At 51.1% G+C, this 11,822-nt stretch overlaps 1 long non-coding RNA gene across 1 annotated transcript; it reads left to right on the top strand.

Moving 5' to 3' along the window:
- Nucleotides 1-2,528: 2,528 nt before the first annotated feature.
- LOC144490471 (uncharacterized) lies at nt 2,529-9,424 on the top strand. The gene is made up of 2 exons (XR_013497260.1): nt 2,529-3,056; nt 8,909-9,424. It is a non-coding gene; the product is annotated as an uncharacterized LOC144490471 (long non-coding RNA).
- The last annotated feature ends 2,398 nt before the right edge of the window (nt 9,425-11,822 follow it).

Raw genomic sequence — 11,822 nt, 5'->3', positions numbered from 1 at the left:
ACGACTTGCCCTTCACGAATCCGTGCTGACTATCTCGGATTAATCCGCATCTTTCTAAATGGTCGTAAATCCCATCCCTAAGGACCTTTTCCATCAATTTACCAACCACCGAAGTAAGACTAACCGGCCTATAATTACCAGGGTCATTTCTATTCCCTTTCTTACAGAGGAACAACATTCGCCATTCTCCAGTCCTCTGGCACCATCCCCGTGGACAGCGAGGACCCAAAGATCAAAGCCAAAGGCTCTGCAATCTCATCCCTTGCCTCCCAAAGAATCCTAGGATACATTTCATCAGGCCCAGGGGACTTATCGACCTTCAGTTTATTCAAAACTGCCAGGACATCCTCCCTCCGAACATCTATTTCCTCCAGCCTATTAGCCTGTAACACCTTCTCTTCCTCAAAAACATGGCCCCTCTCCTTGGTGAACACTGAAGAAAAGTATTCATTCATCACCTCGCCTATCTCTACTGACTCCACACACAAGTTCCCACTACTGTCCTTGACCGGCCCTAACCTCACCCTGGTCATTCTTTTATTCCTCACATAAGAGTAAAAAGCCTTGGGGTTTGCCTTGATCCAACCCGCCAAGGACTTCTCCTGTCCCCTCCTAGCTCTCCTAAGCCCCTTTTTTAGCTCATTCCTTGCTAACTTGTAACCCTCAATCGAGCCATCTGAACCTTGTTTCCTCATCCCTACATAAGCTTCCCTCTTCCTTTTCACAAGACATTCCACCTCTTTCGTGAACCATGGTTCCCTCACTCGGCCATTTCCTCCCTGCCTGACAGGGACATACCTATCAAGGACATCCAGTATTTGTTCCTTGAAAAAGTTCCACTTTTCATTAGTTCCTTTCTCTGACAGTTTCTGTTCCCAACTTATGCCCCCTAATTCTTGCCTAATCGCATCATAATTACCTCTCCCCCAATTGTAAACCTTGCCCTGCCGTACGGCCCTATCCCTCTCCATTGCAATAACAAAAGACATCGAATTGTGGTCACTATCTCCAAAGTGCTCTCCCACAACCAAATCTAACACTTGGCCCGGTTCATTTCCCAGTACCAAATCCAATGTGGCCCCACCTCTTGTCGGCCTATCCACATATTGTGTCAGGAAACCCTCCTGCACACACTGCACAAAAACTGCCCCATCCGAACTATTTGACCTACAAAGGTTCCAATCAATATTTGGAAAGTTAAAGTCCCCCATGACAACGACCCTGTGACCCCACACATATCCATAATCTGCTTAGCAATTTCTTCCTCCACATCTCTATTACTATTTGGGGGCCAATAGTAAACTCCTAACAACGTGACCGCTCCTTTCCTATTTCTAACCTCAGCCCATATTACCTCAGTGTGCAGATCCCCCTCGAAGTGCCTTTCCGCAGCCGTTAAACTATCCTTGATTAACAATGCCACTCCTCCACCCCTTTTACCAGCTTCCCTACACTTAGTGAAACATCTATACCCCGGAACGTCCAACAACCATTCCTGTCCTTGTTCTACCCACATCTCCGTAATGGCCACAACATCGTAGTCCCAAGTACCAATCCACGCCCCAAGTTCATCTACCTTGTTCCGGATGCTCCTTGCATTGAAGTAGACACACTTCAACCCACCTTCTTGTCTACCGGTACCCACCCTTGACCCTGATACCTTCCCCAATACCTCACCACCCTCACTGACTTCTGGACTACAACTCCTTTTCCCACCCCCCTGACAAATTAGTTTAAACCCCCCTGAAGAGCCGTAACAAATTTCCCTCCGAGGATATTGGTGCCCCTCTGGTTCAGGTGCACCCCGTCCTGTTTGTACAGGTCCCACCTTCCCCAGAATGTGTTCCAATTATCCACGTATCTGAAACCCTCCCTCCTACACCATCCCTGCAACCACATGTTTAACTGCACTCTCTCCCTGTTCCTCAACTCGCTATCACGTGGCACCGGCAACATACCAGAGATGACCACATGTTTTGTCTTGGCTCTCAGCTTCCAGCCCAGCTCCAGAAATTCCTGCTTTAAATCCCCGTCCCTTCGCTTACCTATGTCATTGGTACCAATGTGTACCACGACTTGTGACTGTTTCCCCTCCCCCTTCAGAATCCGGAAAACACGGTCTGAGACGTCACGGACCTTGGCATCCGGTAGGCAACATACCATCTGTGAGTCTCTTTTGCTGCCACAGAACCTCCTATCTATCCCTCTAACTAACGAGTCCCCAATAACTATTGCCCTCCCGCTCTGCCCCTTACCCTCCCGAGCCACAGAGACGGACACAGTGCTGGAGATCCTCTCACTGCAGCTCACCACTGGTATGTCATCCCCCTCAACCGTATCCAAAGTGGAATACTTGTTGCTAAGGGGAACGACCACCGGGGATCCCTGCACGGACTGCTTCCTCCCAGCCCCTCTCACCGTCACCCATCTGTTTTCAATCCTTGGAGTAACTGTATTCCTAAAGCTTCTGTCTATGGCCACCTCTGCGTCCCTAATGATCCTAAGTTCATCCAACTCCAGCTCCAGTTCCCTAACACGGTTTTGGAGGAGCTGCAGATGGGTGCACTTCCCACAGGTGTAATCAGTAGGGACACTGTCGTCGTCCCTCACCTCAAACATAGTGCAAGAGGAACATAGCACTGCCTGCACACCCATCCCCTCTCGATACCTTGCCAGTACCAGGTAGAAACAGCAAAAATGAATTAAACTCACCCCTGCTCGCCCTTTCTGCCTAAGCCCTGTGAGCCAAAGCCTTATAGCTCACACTCTGCTTCCCACTCACTCCCCTGCCCGCTCCCGATGCTGCCCGCTGTATACTGCAGCCTACCTTTCATACTTCACGCGCTTAAAAAACCCTTCCCAGACTCCTTAGCAGCCCACTTCCGGTTTTCACTTTAAACTTAAAATACTACTGCAAAAGTAAAGGCCAAAAAAAAACACACACTAGCTGACTAATTAAATAAATAAACAATTCAATCAATCTCTCACCAGCACTGCTGCCTCCAATCACTCCCTCGCAGCTTGCTCCAGTGGAACAATGAGGGGGAACCTCCCAGGTAACTGACTTTTAAAGTTAAAATAAAAACTCTTCCCAGACTCCTCAGCAGCCCACTTCCAGTTTTCACTTTAAACTTAAAATACTACTGCAAAAGTAAACAGCTTCTTCCCTGCTGCTGTCAGACTTATGAATGTACTTACCTCGCATTAAGTTGATCTTTCTCTACACCCGAGCTATGACTGTGACACTACATTCTGCACTCTCTCCTTTCCTGCTCTATGAACGGTATGCTTTGACTGTATAGCGCACAAGAAACAATACTTTTCACCGTATCCCAAAACATGTGACAATAATAAACCAAATGAAATCTGTAGGAACCAGTCCAGAGTGCAAAGAATTTTGGAAAATAACCACCAATGGATCTACTATTTCCAGGGCCACTTCCTTAAATACTCTGGGATGAAGATTATCAGGATCTGGAGATTTATCCAACTTCAATCCCATCAATTTCCCCAACACCATTTCTCTACTGATGCTGATTTCCTTCAGCTCCTCACTATAACTTGTTTCTCTCAGAACGTCTGGTACACTATTCATTCCTGCCTTTGTGAAGACTGAAACAAAGTACAAATTTAATTCCTCAAACATTTCTTTATTCCCCGTTATGAATTCTCCCGTTTCTGACTGTAAGGGGCCTACATTCATTTTTGTCAATATTTGTCTCTTTACATACCTACAGAAACTTTTACAGTCAGGTTTTATGTTCCCCACGAGCTTACTTTCATAGTCTATCTTCCCCTTCTGAATCAATCCCTTGGTCCTCCTTTGCTGAATTTTAAACTGCTCCCAATCCTCAGGCCTATTGCTTTTTCTTGCCAGTGCGTTTGCTTCTTCCTTGAATCTGATACAATCTCTAATTTCCCTTGTAAGCCATGGTTCAGCCACAATTCCCTCACCACTCTCGCACCAAACAGGATGAAACAACTTCTGGAGTTCACCTATTCATTCTTTAAATGCCTGCCATTGTCTGTCTACTGTCTTTCCTTTAAGTAACGGCACGGTGGCACGGTGGTTCGTGCTGCTGCCTCACAGCGCCAGGGACCCGGGTTCAATTCCAGCCTCGGGTCACTGTCTGTGTGGAGTCTGCACATTCTCCCCGAGTCTGTGTGGGTTTCCTCCGGGTGCTCCGGTTTCCTCCCACAGTCCAAAGATGTCTGGGATAGGTTGATTGGCTACACTAAGTTGACCCCAGTGTCGGGATGAGCAGGGTAAATGTGTGGGGTGACAGGAATAGGGCCTGGGTGGGATTGTGGTTGGTGCAGACTCGATGGGCTCCCTCTGCACTGTCAGATTCTATAATGTTTCCCAGTCAATCATGGCCACTTCACGCCTCAAACCATCATAGTTCCCTAGAAACATAGAAAAACTACAGCACAAAACAGGCCCTTCAGCCCCACAAGTTGTGACGAACATATCCCTACCTTTTAGGCCTACCTATAACCCTCCATCCTATTGAGTCCCATGTACTCATCCAGGAGTCTCTTAAAAGTCCCTATTGAGTTTGCCTCCACCACCACTGACGGCAGCCGATTCCACTCGCCCACCACCCTCTGTGTGAAATACCTACCCCTAACATCTCCCCTGTACCTACCCCCCAGCACCTTAAACCTGTGTCCTCTCGTAGCAGCCATTTCCACCCTGGGAAAAAGCCTCCGAGAGTCCACCCGATCTATGCCTCTCAACATCTTATACACCTCTATTAGGTTTCCTCTCATCCTTCATCTCTCCAAGGAGAAAAGACCGAGCTCCCTCAGCCTATCCTCATAAGGCATGCCACTCAATCCAGGCAACATACTTGTAAATCTCCTCTGCACCCTTTCAATTTTTTCCACATCCTTCCTGTAATGAGGTGACCAGAACTGAGCACAGTACTCCAAGTGGGGTCTGACGAGTATCTTATATAGCTGCATCATTATCCCCGGACTCCTGAACTCAATCCCTCGATTGATAAAGGCCAGCACAGCATACGCCTTCTTAACCACCTCCTCCACCTGCGGGGCCGATTTTAGAGTCCTATGGACCCGGACCCCAAGGTCCTTCTGATCCTCGACAGTACTAAGAGTTTTTCCCTTTATATTGTACTCCTTCATCCCATTTGACCTGCCAAAATGGACCACTACGCATTTATCTGGGTTGAAGTCCATCTGCCACTTCTCCGCCCAGTCTTGCATCCTATCTATGTCCCTCTGTAACTTCTGACATCCCTCCAGACTATCCACAACACCACCAACCTTCGTGTCGTCGGCAAACCTACCAACCTATCCCTCCACTTCCTCATCCAGGTCATTTATGAAAATGACAAACAGCAAGGGTCCCAGAACAGATCCCTGGGGCACACCACTAGTGACCGACCTCCATTTAGAAAAAGACCCATCTATGCCCACTCTCTGCCCCCTTTGGGCAAGCCAGTTCTGGATCCACCGGGCAGCAGCCCCTTGGATCCCATGCCCTCTCACTTTTTCGAGAAGCCTTGCATGGGGGACCTTATCAAACGCCTTGCTAAAATCCATATAAACCACATCTACCGCTTTCCCTTCGTCAATGTGTTTGGTCACAGTTTCAAAGAACTCCACCAGGCTCGTAAGGCACGATCTGTCTTTGACAAAGCCATGCTGAGTATTCTTGAGCATACTAAACCTCTCTAAATGCTCATAAATCTTGACCCTCAGGATCTTCTCCATCAGCTTACCAACTACTGAGGTTAGACTCACCGGTCGGTAATTACCTGGGCTATCCCTATTCCCCTTCTTGAAAATAGGAACCACATCCGCAATCCTCCAATCCTCCGGCACCTCCCCCGTCTCCATCGACGACGCAAAGATCATCGCCAGAGGCTCTGCAATCTCTTCCCTCGTCTCCCACAGCAACCTGGGGTACAGCCCATCCGGACCCAGCGACTTATCTATCTTGATGCCATTCAAAGATTCCAGCACAACCTCTTTCTTAAAGTCCACATAATCAATCTTTTCAGTCCACCGCACTCCCGCAGTACATCCACCCAGGTCCTTCTCCTCTGTGAAAACCGAGGCAAAATACTCATTGAGCACCTCTGCCATTTCTACTGGTTCCCTACAGACCTTTCCGCCTTCACCTTTTATTGGCCCTATTACGTCACGTCTCATCCTTTTACTCTTCACATATTTATAGAACGCCTTAGGGTTCTCCTTAATCCTACCTGCCAGGGCCTTCTCATGACCCCTTCTGGCTCTCCTAATTTCCTTCTTTAGTCCCTTCCTACAAGCCGTATACTCATCTCGATCCCTATCTTCGCCAAGCTCTCTGAACCTTTTGTACGCTTTCCTTTTCTTCTCGACTAGGTCCCGCACAGCTTTCGTGCACCACGGTTCCTTTAACTGACCAACACCTCCCTGTCTGCTCGGAACGTTGTCCTGTAGAACTCTAGACAGACATTCCTTGAAAAACTGCCACCTCTCTTCAGTACATTTCCCCGAGAATACCTCCTTCCAATTTACTCCTCTAATTTGCTGTCTAATGTCTTCATATTTCCCCTTACTCCATATAAACGCTTTCCGAGCTTGCCTGATCCTCTCTTTTTCCAATGCAAGCCCGAAGGAGATAGAGTTATGATCGCTATCCCCAAGATGCTCTCCCACTGAGAGATCTGACACCTGTCCAGGTTCATTGGTCAGTATCAGATCAAGTACAGCTTTGTAGGCTTGTCCACATGCTGTGTCAGGAAACCCTCCTGAACACACCTAACAAACTCCTCCCCATCCAATCCCCTTACCCGAGGGATATTCCAATCTATGTTTGGGAAATTAAAGTCTCCCATCACAACAACTCTGCTATTATTGCAACTCTCCAGGATCTGTTTCCCTATCTGCTCCTCCACCTCCCTGTACTATTGGGCGGCCTATAGAAAACTCCCAGCAAAGTGATCGACCCCTCCCACTCCGAACCTCCACCCACAGAGACTCGGTGGACAATCCCTCCACAGCATACACCTTCTCTACAGCTGTGACACTATCCCTGATCAGCAGTGCCACTCCACTCCTCTCTTGCCTCCCTCCCTGTCCTTCCTGAAACATCTGAATCCCGGCACCTGGAGTATCCAGCCCTGTCCCTGAGACATCCAAGTCTCCGTAATGGCCACCACATCACACTTCCAGGCATCGATCCACGCTCTGAGCTCATCCCCTTTATTCACTATACTCCTGGCATTAAAGTAAACACATCTCAATCCTTTGGTCTGAGCTCTCCCCTTCTCTATCCCCCGTCCATCCTCCCTCTTGTACTGCCTATAACCCTTCTCTGTTTGCGAGCTACCTTCTTCTCTCTCAGTCACCTCATTTTGATCCCCTCCCCCCAACCTATCTAGTTTAAACTCTCCCCAGTAGCCTTAGCCAACCTTCCCGCCAGGATATTGGTCCCCCTGGGATTCAAGTGCCACCCGTTTTTTGTGTACAGGTCACACCTGCCCCTAAAGAGGTCCCAATGGTCCAGGAACCTGAATCCCTGCCCCCTGCACCAGTCCCTCAGCCACACATTCATCCTCCACCTCACTCCATTCCTGTCCTCACCTTCCCGTGGCACAGGCAGCAATCCCGAGATTACTACCTTTGTTTTCCTCCTTCTCAGCTGTCTCCCTAATTCCCTATACTCTCTTTTCATGACCCCTTCCCCCTTCCTTCCCACATCAGCGGTACCAATATGTACCGCTACCTCCGGCTCCCTTTATTGAGATTCAGGACCCTGGTCTCAGAATCAACTCCATCACGATCCACCTTGACAAAGAATTCTACCATATTATGGTCACTCGTCCCCAAGGGTTCTCTCACAACTAGATCGTCAGCTAATTCTTTCTCATTGCACAACCCCCAGTCCAAGATGGTCTGATCCATTGTTGGTTCCTCAAAGCATTGCCCCAGAAAACCATCCCGTATTCACTCCGGAAATTCCTCCTCTATTGCACTGTGACTAATTTGACTCTCCCAATCTATAAGCAGATTAAAGTTGTCCACAATCATGGATATTCCTTTAACACACGCATCTCTGATTCCCTGTCGAATGCTTTTCCCACCATCACCCCTACAGTTCAGGGGTCTGTATACCACCCCCACCAATGTTTCTTGCTCCTGTCTTTTGCTCTCTCTGTCTTTCTGGCTCTCTCTCTCTCTGTCTCTCTCTGTCTCTCTCAGTCCCTGTCTTTCTCTGCCTCACTCTGTCTCATCTCTCTCGGTCTTTCTGGCTCTCTCTCTGTCTATTTCCATCTCTCTCTCTCTCTCTCTGTATCTCTCTCATTATGTCTCACTGTCTCTCTCTCTGTCTCTCTCTCTGTCTCTCTCTCTCTGTCTCTCTCTTTCTCTCTGCCTCACTCTGTCATTCTTTGTTCTTGTCTCTGATTATCTCTCTCTCTCTGTCTCTATCTCTCTCTCTCTGTCTCTGTCTCTCTCTCTCTGTCTCTCTCTCTCTGTCTCTCTCTCTCTGTTTCTCTCTCTCTGTCTCTCTCTCTCTGTCTCTCTCTCTCTGTCTCTCTTTCTCTCTCTGTCTCCCTCTCTGTCTCTCTCTCTTTCTGTGTGTGTCTCTCTCTGTCTCTATCTCTGTCTGTCACTCTCTGTCTCTCTCTCTGTCTCTCTTTCTCTCTTTGTGTCTCTGTCACTGTCTCTCTCTGTCTGTCTGTTTGTCTCTCTGCCTCTCTCTTTGTTTCTCTCTCTGTCTCTCTCGCTGTCTCTCTCTCTCTCTGTCTCTCCCTCTCTGTCTCTCTCTCTCTCTCTCTCCCTCTGTCTCTCTCTCTGTCTGTCTCTCTCTCTCTCTCTGTCTCTCTCTCTCTCTGTCTCTCTCTCACAGGTTTGAGTTATTGATGGGGATTTGATTTTCTTTTTCCGACAGAGTGAATCTACATCCGAGAGAATTCCCTCCACACTGACAGGGATATCAGGACAATTGGGAATATTGCTGGAAGATGTCTGGACGAGACAAGAAGCTGGCGGTGATTAATGAAACTGGCTACAGTCTGCATGTCAGCCTGAGCGGCTATGAGAGCAAAGGCCGTTGGGGCACAGGCTGTGGTAACACAGTCTGTGAGGAAACAGATTTCGACCTGGATCACAAAAAACGAAAAGACGTGACACGGAAAGAAGACATGGTTGGCATTCAAGTCAGATACATCAATACGTCCTGCAGCACCTACGGTTGGCAAGAAGAGGAAATCTTCGACAAACCCCGCAAAATCAGAATGTATAAGTGGCCCCTTTTTGACAAGATTCGATTTGAGGCAGAATGACGGGGAAAAGGGCAATAATAGTCACAGAGAGAAGTCAGGTCGAATTCCTGTTCCTGACTCTCCCAGGACAGGACAGCCTCACTCTGTAACCACACTCCAATAAATACATCAATGAAACTTCACCCACTCTCCTCACTGTCTCCAAACACAGCAGATTCTAACCCAGTACCTCCCGCACACACTTCATCAGTGTTTGGGACACACACTAACACTGACACTCACACCAATACTGAGGGAGTGCCGCACTGTCAGAGGGTCAGTACTGAGGGAGTGCTGCACTGTCAGAGGGTCAGTACTGAGGGAGTGCCGCACTGTCAGAGGGTCAGTACAGAGGGAGTGCCGCACTGTCAGAGGGTCAGTACTGAGGGAGTGCCGCACTGTCAGAGGGTCAGTACTGAGGGAGTGCCGCACTGTCAGAGGGTCAGTGCTGAGGGAGTGCCGCACTGTCAGAGGGTCAGTACTGAGGGAGTGCCGCACTGTCAGAGGGTCAGTACTGAGGGAGTGCCGCACTGTCAGAGGGTCAGTGCTGAGGGAGTGCCGCACTGTCAGAGGGTCAGTGCTGAGGGAGTGCCGCACTGTCAGGGGGTCAGTGCTGAGGGAGTGCCGCACTGTCAGAGGGTCAGTACTGAGGGAGTGCTGCACTGTCAGAGGGTCAGTGCTGAGGGAGTGCCGCACTGTCAGAGGGTCAGTGCTGAGGGAGTGCTGCACTGTCAGAGGGTCAGTACTGAGGGAGTGCCGCACTGTCAGGGGGTCAGTACTGAGGGAGTGCCGCACAGTCAGAGGGTCAGTACTGAGGGAGTGCTGCACTGTCAGAGGGTCAGTGCTGAGGGAGTGCCGCACTGTCAGAGGGTCAGTACTGAGGGAGTGCCGCACTGTCAGAGGGTCAGTACTGAGGGAGTGCTGCACTGTCAGAGGGTCAGTGCTGAGGGAGTGCCGCACTGTCAGAGGGTCAGTGCTGAGGGAGTGCCGCACTGTCAGAGGGTCAGTGCTGAGGGAGTGCTGCACTGTCAGAGGGTCAGTGCTGAGGGAGTGCCGCACTGTCAGAGGGTCAGTACTGAGGGAGTGCCGCACTGACAGAGGGTCAGTACTGAGGGAGTGCCGCACTGTCAGAGGGTCAGTGCTGAGGGAGTGCCGCACTGTCAGAGGGTCAGTGCTGAGGGAGTGCCGCACTGTCAGAGGGTCAGTGCTGAGGGAGTGCCGCACTGTCAGAGGGTCAGTGCTGAGGGAGTGCCGCACTGTCAGAGGGTCAGTACTGAGGGACTGCCGCACTGTCAGAGGGTCAGTGCTGAGGGAGTGCCGCACTGTCAGAGGGTCAGTACTGAGGGAGTGCCGCACTGTCAGAGGGTCAGTACTGAGGGAGTGCCGCACTGTCAGAGGGTCAGTGCTGAGGGAGTGCCGCACTGTCAGAGGGTCAGTGCTGAGGGAGTGCCGCACTGTCAGAGGGTCAGTGCTGAGGGAGTGCCGCACTGTCAGAGGGTCAGTACTGAGGGAGTGCCGCACTGTCAGAGGGTCAGTGCTGAGGGAGTGCTGCACTGTCAGAGGGTCAGTGCTGAGGGAGTGCCGCACTGTCAGAGGGTCAGTGCTGAGGGAGTGCCGCACTGTCAGAGGGTCAGTGCTGAGGGAGTGCCGCACTGTCAGAGGGTCAGTACTGAGGGAGTGCCGCACTGTCAGAGGGTCAGTGCTGAGGGAGTGCCGCACTGTCAGAGGGTCAGTGCTGATGGAGTGACGCACTGTCAGAGGGTCAGTACTGAGGGAGTGCCGCACTGTCAGAGGGTCAGTGCTGAGGGAGTGCCGCACTGTCAGAGGGTCAGTGCTGAGGGAGTGCTGCACTCTCTCACACATACACTCTCAGTGCCTGATTTTACCAAAACTTTGCGCCCGTTTTCGGGTGTGAAATCGGGGTAAAGTTGGGTGTTGGGCCTATACCACGATCTGCACCCGATTCCGAGCAGATTGCATGCATTTAAATCAACTTAATGAACCGCGCGCCCAACCCTACCCCCAAATCCCACTTTACCGTCTTCTGGCCCGATCCGCGTCCGCGCTGTTCCCGACCGGCAAAATAAAGTCTGAAGTCTCCGCTGCAGCTTCCGGAGAGCGGGGTCAGAGACTGTAACGGCTCTCTGACCCAGGTCACCCTCTGGCAGGCGGGGGGGTGAGGGGGGGGGGTGTAGGAGGAGGAGGGGTGCGGGACCCAGATCATCCCCTGGCAGGCGGGGGGGTGAGGGGGGGGGTGTAGGAGGAGGAGGGGGGCGGGACCCAGGTCACCCTCTGGCAGGCGGGGGGGTGAGGGGGGGGTGTAGGAGGAGGAGGGGGGCGGGACCCAGGTCACCCTCTGGCAGGCGGGGGGGTGAGGGGGGGGGTTGTGGGGAGGAGGAGGGGGGCGGGACCCAGATCATCCTCTGGCAGGCGGGGGGGTGAGGGGGGGGTAGTGGGGAGGAGGAGGGGGGCGGGACCCAGATCATCCTCTGGTCGGGGTGGGAGGGCAGCTGCCAGTCTGCGGCCAATCGGTGAGGAGGG

Source organism: Mustelus asterias, unplaced genomic scaffold (genome assembly GCF_964213995.1).
Source record: "Mustelus asterias unplaced genomic scaffold, sMusAst1.hap1.1 HAP1_SCAFFOLD_3339, whole genome shotgun sequence".
In the NCBI taxonomy this organism is placed as follows: domain Eukaryota; kingdom Metazoa; phylum Chordata; class Chondrichthyes; order Carcharhiniformes; family Triakidae; genus Mustelus; species Mustelus asterias.
Note: the sequence above shows the minus strand (reverse complement) of the source record. Positions and strands in the feature narration are given on the sequence as shown.